At 40.8% G+C, this 19941-nt stretch overlaps 1 protein-coding gene across 6 annotated transcripts in view; it reads right to left on the bottom strand.

Moving 5' to 3' along the window:
* Positions 1 to 19941, bottom strand: part of TSPAN9 (tetraspanin 9) — a 266949-nt gene that overhangs the window by 235555 nt on the left and 11453 nt on the right. The window contains exon 2 of one of the 6 annotated variants that reach the window (XM_073314272.1): positions 2977 to 3076. The exons of 4 other annotated variants lie outside the window; for them this stretch is intronic. The gene's annotated coding sequence lies outside the window, so the exon portion shown is untranslated. Of the gene's footprint in view, positions 1 to 2976; positions 3077 to 19941 lie in introns of those variants that run through there. One more of the 6 variants, XM_073314310.1, reaches the window with a different exon arrangement.

The following is a 19941-nucleotide window of genomic DNA, read 5'->3' as shown; positions in this document are numbered from 1 at the left end:
TTAAGACAGGTTTCACACTATATTCTATTTAATTTTCAAACAGCCTGGTGAGCCTATTTCACTATTTATGGTAGTATCTGTAGTACTTTGCTGTAGTATCTGAGCTTATTAACTTATTTAATGTGCAAATGTTAGAAGCCAGATTCATTTTTTACTTTTAAACATATAGTTATTTTTTGGTAGAAAGTCCAGGAAAGTCCCTCTGCTCAGCATGGCACAGTCCCACCTTCTCAGCAAAACCAGATGAATTTGAAAATAAAAGCCGTGAATTACAATAAGGTTTCTGAACTCCCACTTCTGACAGCAGCCAGCATGCTAAAAAAGCGATGTGATTTGTTGCACCAATGTTAGAGTAGAGACCAAGTTCTCAACCTGCTGTGAAACTTACTTCAGCATCATAAAAGGAAGGGCAGGGGGGAGGAATTGTGTATTACAGCGTATGTGAGAAATGTTTGAAATCTATGGTCTTTTTGACACCTGTGTGCATAGACCAGCATTCTGGGAATCAAACCCATGTCCATTTATTAGTGATATGAGATCATTTAGCTTAAATTAGTGTAAGACATATTTCTACATTGCCACCAATTTAATCCAGATTTGTAACATAAACATTTGCCAAATAGTACATCCCAGTGCCCAGTGTTATGCGATCATGTAACTTAAGACATTCTCATAGTGCATATTCCCCTAAGGGGGCAGAGTTAAGGCTGCCAGAGGAATTCTCACTTTTCTACTATTTCTGGGGTTAAACATTATACTTAATCTTATATTAACTTTTGTAGTATCAAATTTTAAAGAGATCACAACACACAGTCATTTCAACTGAGACATGGAGAGAAAGAGAGAACACCCTTGTGTAGCAATAGCCCATTTCTAGCTTCCCCAACTATTCATCTTTTCACATACGCCTCCCATCAACTAAAAGGAGACTCTCCATTGATTGAGACCACAGGAAACACCAGACCAGACCAGTGGTCCTTCTAGTCCACTATCCTGTCACTGATAGCACCCACTGCAAGATGCTTCAGAGGAAGGCTACAAAAAAACCTATAACATGCAAATATGCAGCAACCCACAGGGAAGTTTCTCACCTAACTCCAGGCAATTAGTGGTTGGTTTATACCGTGAAACATGAGGCTTTCTATGCCTTATAATTTACTCTACCTATCTTCTGTAACTGTGAATTTTCTCTGTATGTCTAACATTCGCTGATAAACTCTTTCCTCAATATCTTGCAACAGTGAGTTCCACCCGTTAATTATGCACCATGTAAAAAAGAATTCCCTTTCATCCATGTGACACGTCTTGCCTTTTAATTTAGTTGAATTGGGTGTCCCCTTGTTCTTGCACTAAGGCAGAGGGAAAACAGGACTGAACAATTTATTTTCTCTATACTGTTCGTTACTTTATATGCCTCTTACGTTTTCTTCTTATTCTCTGCCTCTCAAAAACACACAGTCCAACAGGGAGATTTTCAAAGGCTCAGATGGCACTTAGATGCCTATCTGGCATCTGAGCCTTTGAAAATCTCCCTCCTAATCTTTCTCACTTCTCCTCACACGGACAAGTCTTTTTACCCCCTTCTATCTTTGCTCTCTCTTTATTGAGATGAGGTGAGCAGATATGAAAATAATATTCAAGATGAGCGCCTGCAGTTTATTTTCACACCAGCATGAGCATGTTTTCAGGATTCACTTCTAGCCCTTCCTTAACACAGCCTAACATTTTGTTTGCTTTTTTTAGATCACAGTACAATTTTTGTCCCATTGAGCTGACTGTTATGACAAACGAACCACATCCCATCCTCTCCCAAGCCTTGAGCTACAACCCTCACATCCTTCCTCCAGCCTGAACTCCAGCAACCTCAGCTATTGCAGATTGCTGTGACTCACAGCTCATTCATCCCAAAATACGCTGGTGCAGCTGCTTTTTGTCTGGAGTTTGCTTTACAAATTTTACACCCAGTGCACCGCCACACAGCAAATCAAGTGGGTAAGCAGGCTGCTGACACCCTGTTCCTCCCATTGCCAGATCCTGCGACCTGCACAACTCACAACTTTTGGCAGAACAGATAGCTATAAAAGACAAGCTTTCCCTTCCTTTTCCCAGCAGCCAAGAAGAAAGGAAGTGGATCTCTCTACATTGTCAGAACAGCAAGGAAAGAGTTTCTCGTTTTCCAGACACTTATTAGCAAAGGCCAATATCCTTAGGAGATCCCCTTAGGAAGTCCAAGGGCAGCATCTTAGTACAAAGGCCAGCATCTTAGCCCCACTCCCAATCAGAGTAGGGCACCAAAGATGTGAGGGTAGGGATGGGTGGATATCAGCCATAGACAGCAGCATCTGATGCAGCTTTCAAACCCTGTTGATAAATATACATTTATGTCAGTGGATTAAATTAAGGAGGGTTGCTGTGGCCAGATAAGGGTGTGGAATATATTCAGTATCAGTAGTGACTATCGTACTGCCCCTCAAAGGATCTTCTCCCCTCCCCTCCCCTCCCCTTCAGAGACAGATACTGTACAATGTTTAATTATTAAGAACACAGAGGTGGACCAACGTTTGTATATACTGGATGAAACTAAAATCATTCTGTGTAATATCTCACTGCATACACACACAGTTACTTCAAAGCAACAGTAAAAGAGACACCAGAATTACCATGGGATCCCTTGGTATTTTTTGCAGGAGATAAGACTTGTGATGTGGAGGATCAAACATTAAGAGTGAGGACTTTCAAAAGTGCTCCATCTTACTCTGACTCTGCTCCCACTGATGTCAATGGAAGGTTTGCTGCTAACATCATTGGGAGCAGTGTTAGGTCAATGCTCTGTGTGCCTGAAACCCCACCCCAAAATCCCACTTACTAGTGGCACACAGATATAGGTCAAAAAGCAATCGTCTAAGGAAATCCAAAAGGGGAGAGGAGAGGGAAGAAATTACAGTGACCACGAACCTGATCATCTTCAGGACTCACCTCTTTGACACAGCTTTCCCACATACACACACGCTCTTCTCCTATCAGGATGTGGAGGAAAGGTCAAGATATAAAGAATTCTCACATATCCCACCTGCGTCTGAACAGAGGGAGAGAAGCAAAAAAAGCCCGGTCTTTATGTGAAACATGCACAGATTTAGTTTTGTAAGGCACTCCAATACAATAGCGATGGGCAAGCTACTAAAAAACATAGATTAGATTAGGAGAAATAAAGTATTAATGGACAAAAGCAGCCCTTTATTTGGCAAGTTAGTCTAATCATAAAAGTGGGATGACCTCATAATGGAAATAATATATATTAACACAGATGTATGTTGTAATAATTAGACCTACAAATTTACCCTAATTGACAGCTCAACGGTAAGAAGTGAAAATTCATGAAATGTCACAATAACCTATAACAACAAATACTGGTGGGAAAGAGTGCAAAAGCAAGACAGAAAAACAGAACTAGTACCAACAAAAAGGTCAACTGATATAATTCAAGAACTGTATTAAAATTATTACTGGTAAACAAGAGGAGTAAATGACCAGAAATTGATGAACCAATATTCATGTGTTAAAATTAGGTCTAATTGGTAAACAAAATAACGAAGGGATGGGCTATTCCACCCATCACTCCCTTTTCAGGTCCTTAAAGAGACTCTGAGGAGAAAAAAACAACTACTGGAGCAAACTTCACCATCATGGCTGCCACCCTACCACCACCTGAGACTCCGGATCTTTGTCATCCTGATCCTGAGAGATGTCCTGACCAGATCCCAAGAGAGGGAGGTCAAATGACATTGCCACCATCTCCAGCTGAAGCCAAACCACCACCTGGGATGTGAGACTTTGTCTCCCTCTCACCCATGTGTCCTTTGCCTTCCCCAGCTTGTTTCTTCTCTCTCCTTTTTCCTTCTGTCAAATAAGAGGCTGGCTTAGCCATCCAAGACTGCATATTTTGCCATACTGCTGTAAGCCTGTGACCAAAAGATGGCAAATAAAAGCTATGACCTAAACAGCCAGATGCTGGTCAGGTCTCAGAGTGGCTAATAAGACCTTGTGCTGTGCCTGAGTGTCTTCAGCAGCAAGGATGCAAGTGAAAGTCAACATCAGACACAAAAAGCTGCATTTTCTATCCGTGCTATTCTTTCCTCTTCCCTTTTGTGTGTGTCTGTCTTGTTTTGTGTTTCAGGAAACAGGATCAGACTTTAACAACAACTGCAACAATAACTTAAGCCCATCTCAGCTAACTACTTCTCTCCTCTTCCCCATCCCCTCAAAAAAGTTATTACTATCTTTGATACCATTTAAGAGAATGTCAAACAAGAGGGGCTTTTTCCTTCTAAAGACTCTCTCCAGCAAAAGTGAAAGGGAACAAGGGAGGTTGTTAAAATGAAAGCCTCATTTAATACTTTACATGTCAAATGCTTTTACTGTGTTTTCTTCTTTTCTGTATCTTTAATAAAAGGTTACAAAAATTAATGGTAAGGATCTGAAGAAGTGGGTTTTTTACCCATGAAAGTTGATGCCCAAATAAATCTGTTAGTCTTTAAGGTGCCACCGGACTCCTTGTTGTTTTTGTGGATACAGACTAAAACGGCTACCCCCCCCCGACACTTGACAAAAATTAATGGTGTTTGCGCCATGGTACTAAGCAGGTTGACGTGTCTGTATATCAAACCCCAGACATTGTTTAAAACTGTTTAATGGTGCACAGTGACAGAGTCATGTGGGTCATAATGCCTTTGACCCCATACAGTCCATCTAAATTAATACAACAGGCACCAGGAAAAAAATCCAGTGCTTCCTTTCCAATCTAGGTTCTTATACTGTGCCCATCAGAGAGGTATCTGAGCACCTTTTATAACACCCAGAATGGAAATTAAGCAGGCCTGTTATTTTATTTATTGAATTCTCCTGCATCAGCACACTCTCCAGTGGGTGTATTCAAATGCTAGAAACACTAACCTTGCTGGTCCCATTTCTGCTTCTAGTACAGGAAGACCACTGCCCTACTGGAAAGTAACATGCAGTAGTTCATGTGTACCTCTACCACTTCCTCTAGCAGCACCAATCATGTGGCAGCCTCTGCTATTACCCCTCACACAACAAATGGACAAGATAAGATGTCAGTTCCATTCTGATGCTGGGGAAGTGCTATGAAGACAGCAGCAATGGCAGAAGTGGATTCTCTCCTGCAGGGTGAAGAGGGGCCACAGAAAAGACATCTCAATCTGTACTGAAAGCCTCATCAAAATGACTAGCTGTGGGTAAGATCTCTAGAAAATATAGGCTTTGTTCAACCAGCCTTTACAAAATCTACCCAATAGAAATGTTTCCATTAGTCAACAGGAAGGTTTTTTTAAAAAATTAATATATCCCTTGTATATTTGCATCCACACTTTGCAGCACGATGCCAGTGCATGACAACCTGAAAGTCTATTTTTATGGTCTAAATTGGGATGAGCATAAAGCGTAAACAAGCAGTTCCATGAGAAGTAAATTAGATTTTTTAAATGCTTTCAGACTCCTAATCTAAGATGTAATTTGTAAAAAAAAGAGATAAGAAAATCTGATTTAGAGAACTGTGTTTCCTAACCTGAATGTGATCTTTTCAATAAATACAGCAATCCAGGAGCTAATTGAGTGGCTTCAACTCTAAATCTATTCACATTCAATGTTAGGGATTTAATCCAGCATTTTGTGCCTGTTGCTCACAGAAATGCCGTGGCCCTCCAGGCTCCACAGCCTACTTGCCATTCACCTTTGTATATCTGCTCTCTTCAACAGGACTTGAATGTTGTCCTCCCTCCCCCTTCCCCAGAACAGAGTCCCTGCTCCAGTCTGGCCTAAATACCATGCAACAACTAGGCTCGTGTTCCTGATGTCAGGAAATTCCCTAGAAACATAGAAGGTTACATCATTTCAGTGACTGGCTCAGCTAGACCAGAGCTGAACATGGCTTAGATGCAAGCGCAGACAAGCACAAACCATGTTCTGCATTAATTCAGCAAGCAGTGCTTAACCACTGTTAGTTGAGCTGATGCCAAACAGTTTGACACTATGCTTACAGCCAACCCATGTTCAGCAAGTGCAGCTAAACTGATAGCTGACAACCGACTACCAAAGCAGGGCTGTTTGTTTAAATCACAGGCTCTTTGATTTACTCACAGCAGTACAGCTAGGAGGACCCTTGGATGAAATTAAGAAGGGAAAAGTTTAGGCTTCCTGAGAATGATATGTATTAGGCTGTGGAATAATCTCCCAAGGGGAGTAGTGGAAGCCTCATCTCTTGGAATTTTCAAAACTAGACAAGAGATTGGAGAATCTGCTGCAGAGAATATGTCTCTCTGCAGAGAACAATCCAACACTGACTCCAGTGTATGATCCAATAGTGTATGGGAGTATGATCCAATACGTCTTTTCTAGCTTTAGTTTCTGACTGATCCCAGAGGATCTGACATTATTCAGCACATTTAAGAGGGTGCTGAAATCTCTCCCAGCCAAGAGGCCCACTCCAGAGTTGTGCTATGGACAGCAGTCCAACATCCAATAAATATCAGAGCAATAGCCATTGGCTGGTATACACAGCTCTCCTTGTCTGACCTGGAGAACAGACATATCAGCCCCAAACAGTTGGTGAAAAAAGAAAAACCATTAGTGGAATCCCCTTCATTCCCAGCAATACAAGTAGTTGTTTTTGTTAAGTAAAACATCCATCAGTGGCTAGGTTGCAAAACTGACCTGCCCAAAACCTCAACAGTCATGCTGGAAAGTTATTCCTGCTCTTGAGCGGAGTGACTGCTTGCTACACAACCATGGGTTTCAAGAAAACATGAACCTTCTGGTCATGTGCACAATGAGGAGGAAGGGAGGTCATTCATACCAGCAGATGGAGCTGAAGAGCTAGGGAAGGGAAAGAGAGCTGGAGCACGGGATTACGTGGTAAACCATGATCCATAACAGTAGAGGACTTGCAGAACCTAGAAGGTGTGGATCTTTTCTCTTACATGGGGCCCAATTCTTGATAACACCTTTCTCCTGAAAGCCAGAGGGCACATCACCATACTTCGACATGTACAAAAAGGCATATGCTTCTTCCCGCTACTCAGATCATGTCCCAAGAGCAAATGGAGTTGTTTTTGTTTGGTTTTAAATGGATGCCTTGGACTAACGCCAACAGGGCCAATCAAGCAGCTACTTAAACCCTGACTAAAGGGCAGCAGACTATTGCTGCGGTATTTTAGGCATGAAGCACGGAATGAGTGCATTTTATTAGTAAAAATAAATAAATCCTGCATCCCTTTCAACATACAGGCCTTCAAAGAGAAAAGAGAATGTGGTCTAGTAGTTCAAGCAGAGGGAACTGGCAGCCAACTTCCCCAGCTAACTTCTGTGGGATGCTGGGTAAGTCACTTAACCCCTTTGTGCCTCCGTTTCCTAACATTAAAATGAGGGTGATGACACATCACTTAATTAGTGGCTTCAAATACTCAGACAATAGGAGTAAAATATCTTTTGCTATGTGCTGATGTTGGAAAAGGACTCTGAGAGCCTTGCATCAAAAATGTAAGTGCAAATTAGTATTTTTAGTATTGTTTTTAAAACCAATTGTATTTATTATAAATGAACTAGCTAGTCTGGTTTTCCTTTTGTGGTTGAATGTGAAAGTGCTGAAGAAAATACCAAAACTGGCAAACAGTAGCTTTACTGTAAAAGGGGTCCGGCCCTTTAAGCTTAGGGATGGTCCAGCTCTTCCAACACAGATCCTCAGCTCTTTAAAAAGGGACTGGGGGGGGGGGGGGATGATGTAGTCTGGTGGGGGGAGGGAAGGGTAACAGGACTAAGATGAGAGCAAGGCAGGGCCTGTTGCTCAGTCTAAGAGCCACCTGCATGAGGTAGGTGATACTTGTGGGTCTCTCCACAGAGGAAACTGGCTGTTGGAGCTCAGCAGGAGGCACCACCCTTTTTAGGGAGGGTGGCAGCTGAACCAAGTTTATGGGGAAGGCTGAGAGCTTTCAGGATTAGAATAATCTGGTTAGAAGGAGCCATAAGGGAAACAGGATGGGTGGGTCTCTTATATGACTGTTGGGAGAGATTTTGTGGTATTATTAAACCTGCCCCCAGGAAGGATGGTGCTGTTTGAGACTTATTAAACCATGCTGAGGTGGTCTGGAAATTCCAGAGTGTCATTAAACCCAAACCACTGCTAGAGAAGGGGAGACTGAGCCATGGCCCAAACAGAGGTAAACCAACTCCGTGATGCTCACTTTACACAATTAATGAGGATTTCAGGTGCTTCCTCCAGTAAAAATCAGGCACAGGATGATGTTTAAGAATGATTATTCCTTTGTGTCAGAATATTTCCCTGCTCTCCGTGGAAACCGCACAAGAAAGGTTTGTTTATTAAATAGAAACAAAGTGCTTTTGGATTTCCCCATTAACCCTCCTCCCCGATCCCTTTATTTTATTGTATTTCTATTCTTCAGTACAGAGCAAACCTGGAAAAGAGTTCTCTCTACCAATTTTATTTTCTAGTTGACAAATCATTCGTTTTTTCCCAGTGTACGAAACATAACGGAAGTCGACAGGATCTTACCCAGTACTGGGAATATTGTTAGGTTTCTGCTGTTGAACTGACAGGAGAAGGATGAGGTTTTCTTGTGAACATTCAGCAACAAAAAGTTGGGGGGGGGGCTATCTTTTAAAGAGACAGTTTCATCTTAAAAAACAGGCAACTCCAAAGTGTATTATGAATAGTGTCAGTACTATATTCACCTCTGTGTCTCACTGCAAGTTTTTTCTGGTTTTAGAATCACTTTTTTTTTTTTTTTTAAGGAATTTCTCTCCCAGTTTGTTGAGAAAAAAAACACACAACAGGCGAAACTGATTATATACAAAGTGCTTTCAAAAAGCACAAAGCAAATTGAGGAAAATGATCTGTTTCCCCTATTCTCTTTCAGTTCTAGTTTTAGTTGATTTTCAGACAGAAGGGGTTTTTATTTGACAGCAGAGAGACGTGTTTCAACGTTAAATTTTTAGAAACAGAGTGGTGAATTTTTAAACTATTTCAAATACAACTCAAATTTTGCAGTGGGTTGGGAAGAGCGAAGTTAGATGACAGAATGATCATTGTGACACTTGATCTTATCTACAAGGATCAGACACTCAGAGTCAGCATCAAATTCACTAAGAACTCCTCCCACCCACGTTTAAACATATTTCCTAGTAAAGACAAGTCCTCTGTGAATGTAGAATCAAATTAAATAAAAATCTTAAATGAATCCACATCTTCCATAGAATCTCTATGGATAGTAATTCCATGCCCTAAGAAGAATATAACACGTTTCAGAGTAGCAGCCATGTTAGTCCGTATCCGCAAAAAGAAAAGGAGTACTAGTGGCACCTTAGAGACTAACAAATTTATTTGAGCATAAGCTTTCATGAACTACAGCTCACTTCATCGGATCCAATGAAGAGAGCTGTAGCTCACAAAAGCTTATGCTCAAATAAATTTGTTAGTCTCTAATGTGCCACAAGTACTCCTTTTCTTTTTAAGAATATAACAGTAGGAATCTATTCTCAACCACCTGACCAGGACAGTGATAATGATGATGAAATGCTAAGGGAGATTAGAGAGGCTATCAAAATAAAGAACTCAGTAATAGTGGGGGATTTCAGTTATCCCCATATTGACTGGGTACATGTCACCTCAGGATGAAATGCAGAGACAAAATTTCTTGATACTTTAAATGACTACTTCTTGGAACAGCTGGTACAGGAACCCACAAAGGGAGAGGCAACTCTCGATTTAGTCTTCAGTGGAGCGCAGGATCTGGTCCAAGAGGACCAGGGCTGGATTACCCAATAGGCAGACTAAGCACATGCTTAGGGCACCAGCAAAGTAGGGGGCATCAAAAAAAAAAAAAAAGATTTTTTTTTAAAAATTTGATATTTGATATTTCAAAAAAAGCAGTCATCATGGGAAAAATTAGAACTTTGTTAGACTTCCTTACACTCCACTACACACTCTTCCCCTGTTTTTCTGTTATCTTTTTATTACTTAGCCCCACCTAAACCAGGGGGGCATCGTACTAACGTAGATCAAAATAATGCGAGGAAATGAGATCCTATCATGTATTGCAATAAATTTATGTTTTATTATTGATATATTCTTCTCAGTTATACGTACTTGATTCGTTTTTTTCCTTATACTCTCTCTCTATACACACACACACACACACACACACCTAAAAATAGTGTATGTTGTGTAATTTGTTGGGTTTTTTTTTAAAGTTCAGACAACTGAGATAAGGCACAGGATGAAATGTAACCGAGTGGAGCACAGAAACGTAAACTTGCGGAAGAAAAGAAACAAAAAACTAGTGAAATTTTCCAAAATCTTCCAAAGCAGACATCATTTTTCAAAGCAAATCCATCAGCAGCAACATCTTCTCTCAGTAGCACAGACATCGTTCCAAAACCTGTAGGTGTTTCAGAGACTGACTTTTCTTCCATTGGTGAAACAAACACCATTCCAGAACATGTGGATATGTCAGAGACAGTAACTGATCAACCTACTCCTGGTGGTAAAACAGATGTTGTTCTAAAAGGTGTGAATGTGTCAGAGACTAAGCCTGCTCATGCTGTAAATAATAGGAGAAAAGATCCTGGTATGTGGGTTGATTTCAGTACCGATGATGTAGCTTACTGGATAGATCGTGGACCAAATGACTGTCAACACCATACTGGGCCATTTGAGAAATCACGTCAGACTTTGACCAATGGCAAACAAACAAGATACTGTCCACAAAAAATATTTTTTGGCATGAAAGTGAATGGTGAGAAATACACTTGAGAATGGCTACTGTATTCACCATCAATAGGGTCTGTGTACTGCTTTGTTTGCAAACGTTTTGAATATAAACCTTCAACATCCCGGTTTGCTGCAGATGGATTTAGTGACTGGCGGAATACTGTTTTAATTGAACAACATGAAAATAGCACTACTCACAGAGATTCAATGTTGACATATTTAAATCGAAGACAGGGCTTTCAATCAACACAAAAATTGGAAGAACAAATTAAAGGGGAGCGTGAATACTGACAACATGCCTTACAGCGTGTTATAGCTGTTATTCAAACATTAGCTGAATGTGGTCTGCCTTTCCGGGGATCAAATGACACATTTGGATCATTGCAGAATGGAAATTTCTTGGGATTGTTGGAGCCTGTGGCTCAGTTTGACCCATTTTTAGCAGGCCATATCTCAAAACGTGGGAATGCTGGCAAAGGTAACCCATCATACTTATCCAAGACAATATGTGATGAACTCATTGGTCTAATGGGTGACAAAGTTCGTTCAGCTATTGAGGATGAAATAAGTACTGCTGGGTACTTCAGTTTATCTGTCAACTCTACACCTGATCTTTCCCATATTGATCAATTGAGTATTGTACTAAGATATGTGTTTCCCACAGATGGAAAACCAGATGAACGATTTATAACATTCCTCAATTTGAAAAACATTCCACACTGGTGAAGAAATGGCAAACCAAGTACTGCATGATCTGGGCCAAGTTTGCAAAATAGATTTCTCAAAGTGCAGAGTCAGTCTTATGACAATGCTACCAACATGTCAGGGTGTTATCAAGGAATGCAGAAGAAGCTTTTAGAACAGAACAAATATGCCATGTTCATACCATGTGCTGAACACTCTCTCAATATTGTTGGCCGCAGTGCTGTTGATTGTTGTCCGGTGGCAGTAAGTTTTTTCTCAACAGTCCAGTTACTTTATACATTTTTCTCTGCCTCAGCACACCGATGGGCAGTTCTTAAGACATATTTGAGCAATGATCGTGTGTTGAAATATCTTTCTAATACTCGCTGGGACTGGGAGGCACATGCAGTGGCAACAAGTGCAATTCTGGAGTCCTACTCAAAGACTGTGGATGCATTAGAAAGCATAGCTGAAGACCAATCACAAAAGGGAGAAACTATATGAGAGACAGAAAACACTGCAAACAAGAGACAAGAATTAGAGTTTGTATTCATGTAGACCATGTGGAATGAAATTTTACAACACTTTTACCACACAAGTCAAGCTCTCTAAGAAAAAGAATTGGATTTGAAAACATGTGCAGACCTCTGTCAATCATTGGCAGACCACTTACACACTTTGAGGAATGATTTTGAAAGATCTGAAGACATATCAAAAGATATCTTGCCTGATACTAACTACAAAGAAGCCCAGTCCCGCAAGCAAATCAGGAAAAAAACAAGCAAATGATAGCAGTGCAACAGAAACAGCACTGAATCCTAGAGACAAATTTTGCGTATCTACTTACTATGCTATAGTTGATACACTTGAAGCTCATATGAAGAGGAGAGATGAAGTGTACAAAGAAGTATCAAACAGATTTTCTTTTCTAAACTTTATGGACTCAACTGACGAACAATATTCACAAGGTTCCCAAAAGCTAGTTGACTCATACCCTGTTGACTTGAACATGAATCCTTCATAGAATCATAGAATATCAGGGTTGGAAGGATCCTCAGGAGGTCATCTAGTCCAACCCCCTGCTCAAAGCAGGACCGATCCCCAACTAAATCATCCCAGCCAGGGCTTTGTGGAGAAGTTCGGCAGTTCCACTGTTATATGCGCGCAAAGTTTAATGAAACAGGAAAAATGAAATTCAGTCACATTGATTTTCATGACACAATGTTGAAAGACGGAATACAATGTGTATTTCCAAATGTAGAGATCGCACTACGTATTTTTCTAACACTGATGATTACTAACTGCACCGCAGAAGGCTCTTTTTCTCAGCTGAAAAGAATAAAAAACCCTCAGAGAACAACAATGTGTCAGGACAGACTTGATTCACTTTCCCTATTGTGTATGGAAGCGGACATGCTTCGTCGAGTCAGCTTTGATGAACTTATCCATAATCTTGCAATCAGAAAATCTAGAAAGAAGCTATTTTAATTTCAGCATACATGTAAGTTTTGTGTCATTTTGAAAAATAAAATTTTATTTTACGGTATAGTATTGTTTTTATTTTGAATTACATATGGGGGGGGACGATAATCTTTTCAGTGTTTAGGGCCTCTAAAGGTCTTAATCCGGCCCTGAACAGGACCGCTTGGAAATAGTGACCATAATAAACATTTAACATTCCTGTGGTGGGAAGAACACCTCAACAGCCCAGCACTGTGGCATTTAATTTCAGAAAGGGAAACTATGCAAAAATGAGGAGGTTAGTTAAACACAAATTAAAAGTGACTAGCGTGAAATCCCTGGAACCTGTATGGACACTTTTCAAAGACACTATAATAGAGGCTCAACTGAAATATATACCCCAAATTAAAAAACACAGTAAAAGAACTAAAAAAGAGCCACTGTGGCTTAACAACTATGTAAAAGAAGCAGTGAGAGATAAAAAGGCATCTTTTAAAAAGTGGAAGTCAAATCCTAGTGAGGTAAATAGAAAGGCACATAAACACTACCAAATTAAATGTAAAAATGTAATACGAAAGGCCAAAAAGGAGTCTGAAGAACAGCTAGCCAAAACCTCAAAAGGTAATAACATGTTTTTTAAGTACATCAGAAGCAGGAAGCCTGCTAAACAACCAGTGGGGCCCCTGGACGATCGAGATACAAAAGGAGCACTTAAAGACAATAAAGTCATCACAGAGAAACTAAATGAATTCTTTGCTTCAGTCTTCACGGCTGAGAATGTTAAGGAGATTCCCAGACCTGAGCCGTCTTTTGCAAGTGACAAAACTGAGGGATTGTCACAGATTGAAGTGTCATTAGAGGTGGTTTTGGAATTAATTGAGAAACTTAACAATAACAAGTCACCGTGACCAGATGGCATTCACCCAAGAGTTCTGAAAGAACTCAAATGTGAAATTGCGGAACTATTAACTATGGTTTGTAACCTGTCCTTTAAATCAGCTACTGTACCCAATGACTGGAAAAGAGCTAATGTAACGCCAAGATTTAAGAAGGGCTCTAGAGGTAATCCTGGCAATTACAGACTGGTAAGTCTAACGTCAGTAACGGGCAAATTAGTTGAAACAATAGTAAAGAATAAAATTGTCAGACACATAAGAACATAAATTGTTGCACAAAAGTCAACATGGTTTCTGTAAAGGGAGATCATGTCTTACTAATCTATTAGAGTTCTTTGCAAGGGTCAACAAACATGTGGACAAGGGGGATCCAGTGGACATAGTGTACTTAGATTTCCAGAAAGCCTTTGACAACGTCCCTCACCAAAGGCTCTTATGTAAATTAAGTTGTCATGGGATAAGAGGGAAGATCCTTTCCTGGATTGAGAACTGGTTAAAAGACAGGGAACAAAGGGTAGGAATAAACAGTAAATTTTCAGAATGGAGTGAGGTAACTAGTGGTGTTCCCCAAGGGCCAGTCCTAGGACCAATCCTATTCAACCTATTCATAAATGATCTGGAGAAAGGGGTAAACAGTGAGGTGGCATAGTTGCAAATGATACTAAACTGCTCAAGATAGTTAAGACCAAAGCAGACTGTGAAGAACTTCAAAAAGATCTCATGAAACTAAGTGACTGGGCAACAAAATGGCAAATGAAATGTAATGTGGATAAATGTAAAGTAATACACATTGGAAAAAATAACCCCAACTAGACATACAATATGATGGGGGCTAATTTAGCTACAACTAATCAGGAGAGTGATCTTAGGACTCATCATGGATAGTTCTCTGAAGACATCCACGCAGTGTGCAGTGGCAGTCAAAAAAGCAAACAGGATGTTAGGAATCATTTAAAAAGGCATAGAGAATAAGACGGAGAATACCTTATTGCCCTTATATAAATCCATGGTATGCCCACATCTTGAATACTGCGTACAGATGTGGTCTTCTCATCTCAAAAAAAGATATACTGGCATTAGAAAAGGTTCAGAAAAGCGCAACTAAAATGATTAGGGAACGGGTCCCATATGAGGAGAGATAAAAGAAGCTAGGACTTTTCATCTTGGAAAAGAGGAGACTAAGGGGGATAGGATAGAGGTCTATAAAATCATGAGTGGTGTGGAGAAAGTGAATAAGGAAAAATTATTTACTTGTTCCCATAATATAAGAACTAGGGGCCACCAAATGAAATTAATGGGCAGCAGATTTAAAACAAATAAAAGGAAGTTCTTCTTCACGCAGCGCACAGTCAACCTGTGGAACTCCTTGCCTGAGGAGGTTGTGAAGGCTAGGACTATAACAGGGTTTAAAAGAGAACTGGATAAATTCATGGAGGTTAAGTCCATTAATGGGTATTAGCCAAGATGTGTAAGGAATGGTGTCCCTAGCCTCTGTTTGTCAGAGGGCAGAGATGGATGGCAGGAAAGAGATCACTTGATGATTACCTGTTAGGTTCACTCCCTCTGTGGCACCTGGCATTGGCCACGGTCGGTAGACAGGATACTGGGCTGGATGGACCTTTGGTCTGACCCAGTATGGTCATTCTTATGTGAATGCATATCTTTAAACATTCCCCCAGCAACGTCTGTAATTCAAACCTTGCTGCATTGTGCTACTGCAGAAGCGGAAAGTGAAAGTACACTGTTCTATTTTCACTCCTTACACTTTACAGCGAGGTAACAATTTCACTAAACTCTCTCTCTCTCTCTCTGTTCTCATAATTAAAGATACTAGTAGTGTCACAGGGAGGGGCATCTGCTTTTAAATGCTCAGTATCAATCAACTGATAGTGTCCCTTTCATTTAGAGACTTTAATTTGTCAAATAATCGTGCATAGCAACGTTCAGTTTCAGTAACCCCTTTATGTCATGTCACACATCTGACCCCTCTGCACAAGTAGCGTAAAGTGCCACCCAGCATACTGAAGTAGGGTTAGATATTTACTGCTGCATTCTAGGTGAGGGGTTTTCATCCTGCCCTTTCCATATTGTTAAATGGGAAGGCGGCCCTGAGGAGGGATGATGTGGTATGGAAAAGACTGAGACGCACTGTTCTAAGACAACGAGTTTATGTCCAGCATGCCGTCAAAAATCCCATTCTAACCATGATTTCCTACCCACATAATCTCTTCACACCCTCCTTCACCTGAACTGCTGTCCTGTGTCTTCCCCACCGCAGAGTTTCTTAAGGAAAGGGATTTTGTAAAATGGGAACACCACCCTGGTGAGAAACTCAGCCTCTCTGTCATTGTCAACTGCTGGCTAGGGGGCAAGGTGCTGGGATTTCTATCAGAGTGCTGTTCCTTTACCCTGCCCGCGTGAGGGCTCCATCTTTCCCATGAGCCACTGGGGCTGGTGAGTAGGTGTCTTATACATTTGAAGTTCCACATTCTACACTGCTCTAGCGGCTGGAAGAGAAAAGGAACTCAGACTCTTTTCCACCCCATCCCCCAGAACTTCCTAGCTGTTGAAAAGAAGACGCTGGGGGGGGGGGGCAAAGAGGGTGTCTATTAATCCATCCCTCCTCCAGCTTGTTTTTTTCGGTTCTCTTTGCTCCATATGAGTAACTCCAGTGCCTACTTCTACTGCTACTTAGAGCTTTTCCAAGCAATAGCAGCACCACTACTATGAAACTGACATGATTCTTGACAGTTCCACTGCTTGACTTCAAAAGAGCTAACTTTAAAAAATTAAGGGAATTAGTTAGGGAAGTGTACTGGACTGAAGAACTCAAGGATCTGAATGTGGAGGAAACTTGGAATTACTTTAAGTCAAAGTTGCAGAAATTATCTGAAGACTGCATCCCAAGCAAGAGTGGGGAAAATTCGTAGGGAAGGGTTGCAGACCAACCTGGATGAACAAGCATCTCAAACATGTGATTAAGAGAAAGCAGAAAGCCTATAAGGATTAAAAGATGGGATGGATCTGCAAGAAAAGCATCCTCTTAGAGGTCAGAAAGTGTAGAGATAAAGTGACAACTGTCAAAAGTCAGAATTGGACTTTTACTATTCGTTTCAATTCCCTTTACAAAGATTCTTTCACCATGTAAATAAAAAGAAGACAAGGAAAGAAAGGGGACCACTAAACATGGAGGATGGGGTGAAGATTAAAGATCATCTAGGCATGGCCCAACACCTACACAAATACTTTGCCTCAGTTTTTAATGAGGCTAATGAAGAGCTTAGGTGTAGTGGCAGTGTGGCTAATGGGAATGAGGATACAGAGGTAAAAATTACCACATCTGAGGTGGAAGTCAAACTCAAACAGCTTGGTGAGACTAAATCAGCAGGCCCAGATAATCTCCATCCTAGAATATTAATGAAACTGGCATAGGAAATTGCAAGCCCAATAGCAAGAATTTTTAATGAATCTATAAACTTGGGGGTTGTACCCTATGACTGGAGAATTGCTAATATAAGTCCTTTATTTTTAAGAAAGGGGAAAAAAAGTGATCTGGGAAACTAAAAGCCTGTTAGTTTGACCTCAGTTGTATGCAAGGGCTTGGGACAAATTTTGAAGGAGAAAGTAGTTATTGGCATAGCGGTGAACAGTAATTGGGATAAAACAGAACATGGTTTTACAAAAGGTGCCAGAGCAACCTGATCTCCTTCTTTGAGAAGATAACTGATCATTTAGACAATGGATTTCAGTAAGGCATTTGATACAGTTCCACATGAGAAATTATTAGTTAAATTGGAGAAAATGGATATTCATATGAGAACTGAAAGGTGGATAAGGAACTGATTAAAGGGGAGACTACAATGGGTCATACTGAAAGGTGAACTGTCAGGCTGGAGGGAGGTTACTAGTAGAGTTTGTCAGGGACCAGTCTTGGGACCAATCTCATTTAACATTTTTATTACTGACTTTGGTGCAAAAAGTGGGTGTGCGCTAATAAAATTTGTAGATGACACAAAGTTGGGAGATACTCCCAATACAGAGGAGGACTGGAATATCATACTAAAAGATCTGGATGATCTTGTAAACTGGCGTAATAGAAATTAGATGAAATTTAATAGTGCAAAGTCATGCATTTCGGGATTAACAAGAAGAATTTTTGCTCTAAGCTGGATACTTACCAGTTGGAAGCGACAGCAGGAAAAAGACTGCGGTGTATTAGTTGATCACAAAATGACTATGAGAAGTCAAAGTGATGTGGCTGTGAAAAAGACTAATGCAGTCCTAGGATGCATCAGGAAAGGTATTTCCAGTAGAGACAGGGAAGTGCCATTATACAAGGGTACTGGTGAGACCTCATCTGGAATAATGTGTGTAATTCTGGTCTTCCATGTTTGAGAAAGACAAGTTCAAACTGGAACAAGTGCAGAGAAGGACTACTAGGATGATCTAAGAAATGGAAAACCTACCTTATGAGAGGAGACTCAAAGAGTTTAACTTGTTTAGCATAACCAAAAGAAGTCTGAAGGGAGATATGATTGTTCTTTATAAATTCATCAGAGGGATAAATACCAGGGAGAGAGAGAGAGAAATTATTTAAATTAAGGACAGTATTGACACAAGAACAAATGGAATACACTGGCCATCAACAAGTTTAGGCTCAAAATTAAAGGTTTCTAACCATCAGAAGAGTGAAGTTCTGGAACAGCCTTCCAAGAGGAGCAGTGGGGACAAAAATCCAAACTGGCTTTAAGACCTGATAAGTTTGATAAGTTTACGGAGGGGATGATATGACAGGACTGCCTATGATGGCATGTGGCCCATCGGCGACTGCCAGCAGCAAAAATCCCCAACAGCTGGAGACAGGACACTAGAGGAGAAGGGCTCTGAGTTACTACAGAGAATTCTTTCCCAGATGTCTGGCTGGTGGGTCATGTCCACATGCTCAGGATCTAACTGATCACCATATTTGAGGTCGGGAAGGAATTTTCATCCGGGTCAGATTGGCAGAGACCCTGGGGGATTTTCGTCTTCCTCTGCAGCACAGTCACTTGCAGGTTTAAATGAGCGTGGATTTTATGTAACTTGAAAGTCTTTAAACCAGTGGTTCTCAACCTGTGACCCTGTCAGGGTTCCCTCCCCACTCTGAACTCTAGGGAACAGATGTGGGGACCGGCATGAAAGACACCCTAAGCTTATTTCTACCAGCTTAGGTTAAAACTTCCCCAAGGCACAAATTCTTTGCCCTTGGAGGGTATGCTGCCACCACCAAGTGATTTAACAAAGAATCAGGGAAAGGACCATTTGGAGTTCCTATTCCCCCCAAATATCCCCCCAAGCCCTTACACCCCCTTTCCTGGGGAGGCTTGAGAATAATATCCTAACCAATTGGTTACAAAGCGATCACAGACCCAAACCCCTGGGTCTTAGGACAATAGAGAAATCAGTCAGGTTCTTAAAAGAAGGATTTTATTTTAAAAAAAGGTAAAAATCACCTCTGTAAAATCAGGATGGAAAATAACTTTACAGGGTAACAAAAGATTCAAAAACACAGCAGAACTTCCTCTAGGCTTAGTTTCAAAGTTACAAAAAACAGGAATAAACCTCCCTCCAGCAAAGGAAAAATTCACAAGCAAAACAATCTAACCTAACACGCCTTGCCTGGCTTTTACTTACTATTTTTGTAATATGAGAGACTTTTAGAATGGTTTATAGGAGAAGGAGTTTTCTGACCTGGTGCTTCTCTGCTTCCCAAGAGAACACACCAAACAAAACCTTCCCCCCACCCAAGATTTGAAAGTATATTCTTTCCCCATTGGTCCTTTTGGTCAGGTGCCAACCAGGTTATTTGAACTTCTTAACCCCTTACACGTAAGGAAGAATTCTAGACTACCCTTAGCTGTATGGTTATGACATGCACCCCAAATCTCAGATGGTGTCAACCAGGCTATTTGAGCTTCTTAACCCCTTACAGGTAAGGAGGAATTCAAGGCTACCCTTAGCTGTATGGTTATGACAGACCCAATCAGCACACAGCTGCGGCCCATGTGACATTCCTCAGGGCCATACAAGTACTATGTATATTGTGTGGATGTGGCCGACTTA

Source organism: Lepidochelys kempii, chromosome 1, assembly GCF_965140265.1.
Source record: "Lepidochelys kempii isolate rLepKem1 chromosome 1, rLepKem1.hap2, whole genome shotgun sequence".
Taxonomy (NCBI): domain Eukaryota; kingdom Metazoa; phylum Chordata; order Testudines; family Cheloniidae; genus Lepidochelys; species Lepidochelys kempii.
Note: the sequence above shows the minus strand (reverse complement) of the source record. Positions and strands in the feature narration are given on the sequence as shown.